Raw genomic sequence first — 1,855 nt, forward strand, 5'->3', positions numbered from 1 at the left:
TATAGTTCTAGGGATTGGATTTCACTCAAAACCCACCAAATGACTCCTCCCACCATATATGATGTTCCCCATATTTTGGAATGAATCCAATATCGATTAGTCCATGAAATTGGACAATTCAAGTTCGTACAAAGTTCATTCTTAAATGGAGTGGTTGGTGTATTGCATAGATCTAGGGATTGAAGTTCACTCAAAACCCACCAAATGACTCCTCCCACCACATTATGATGTTCCTCAAGTCATGGAATGAATCCGATATCTATTAATCCATTAAACTGGACAATTCAAGTTCGTACGAAGTTTATTCTGAAATGGAGTGGTTGGTGTATTGCATAGTTCTAGAGATTGGATTTCACTCAAAACACACCAAATGACTCTTCCCACAACATTATGATGTTCCCCAAGTTTTGGGCTCAATCCAATATCGATTGGTCCAAGAAATTGGACTATTCATGTTCGTACGAAGTACGTTCTCTAATGGAATCGTTGGGATATTTCATAGTTATTGCAATTGGATTTCACTCAAAACTCACCAAATCACTCCTCCCACCATATTATAACGTTTCCCAAGTTTTGGACTCAATCCTATATCGATTGGTCCATGAAATCGGACAATTCAGGTTTCGTATGAAGTTCATTGTGAAATGGAGTGGTTGGTGTATTGCATAGTTTTAGCCATTGGATTTCGCTCAAAACTCACCAAATGACTCCTCCCACAATATTATGATGTTCCCTTAGTTTTGGACTCAATCCGATATCGATTGGTCCATGAAATCGGACAATTCATTGTCGTACGAAGTTCGTTCTAAAATTGAGTGGTTGGTGTATTGCATGGTTATAGCGATTGGATTTCACTCAAAACACACCAAATGACTCCTCCCATAACTTTATGATATTTCCCATGTTTTGGATACAATCCGATATCGATTGGTCCCTGAAATTGGACAATTCAAGTTTGTATGAAGTTCGTTCTCTAATGGAGTGGTTGGTGTATTGCACAGTTATAGCGATTGGATTTCACTCAAAACTCACCAAATGGCTCAGCTCAAAACTTTATGATATTTCCCAAGTTTTGGACTCAATCCGATATCAATTGGTCCATGAAATTGGACAATTCAGGTACGTACGAAGTTCTTTCTAAAATGGAATGGTTGGTGTATTGCATAGTTCTAGAAATTGGATTTCACTCAAAACTCACCAAGGGACTCCTCCCACCACATTATGATGTTCCCCAAGTTTTCGACTCAATCTGATATTGATTGGTCCATGAAATTGGACTATTCAGTTCGTACGAAGTTCGTTCTAAAATAGATTGGTTGGTGTATTGAATAGTTTTAGAGATTGGATTTCACTAAAAACCCACCAAATGACTCCCCCCCCACCAAATTATGAAGTTCCCAAAGTTTTGGACTCAATCTGATCGACTAGTCCATGAAATTCGACAATTCAGGTTCGTACGAAGTTCGTTCTAAAATGGAGTGGTTGATGTATTGCATAGTTCTAGAGATTGGATTTTACTCGAAAACTACCAAATGACTCGTCCCACCATATTATGATGTTCCCCAAGTTTTGGACTCAATCCAAGATCGATTGGTCCATGAAATGGGACAATTCCGGTTCGTATGAAGTTCGTTCCAAAATGGAGTGGTTGGTGTATTGCATAGTTCTAGGGATTGGATTTCACTCAAAACCCACCAAATGACTCCTCCCACCGTATTATGATGTTCCCAAAGTTTTGGACTCAACCAGATGTTGATTGGTCCATGAAATTGGATAATTCAGGTTCGTACAAAGTTCGTTCTCTAATGGAGTGGTTGGTGTATTGCATAGTTATAGCAATTGGATTTCACTCAAA

Source organism: Prunus persica, chromosome G1, assembly GCF_000346465.2.
Source record: "Prunus persica cultivar Lovell chromosome G1, Prunus_persica_NCBIv2, whole genome shotgun sequence".
Classification (NCBI taxonomy): domain Eukaryota; kingdom Viridiplantae; phylum Streptophyta; class Magnoliopsida; order Rosales; family Rosaceae; genus Prunus; species Prunus persica.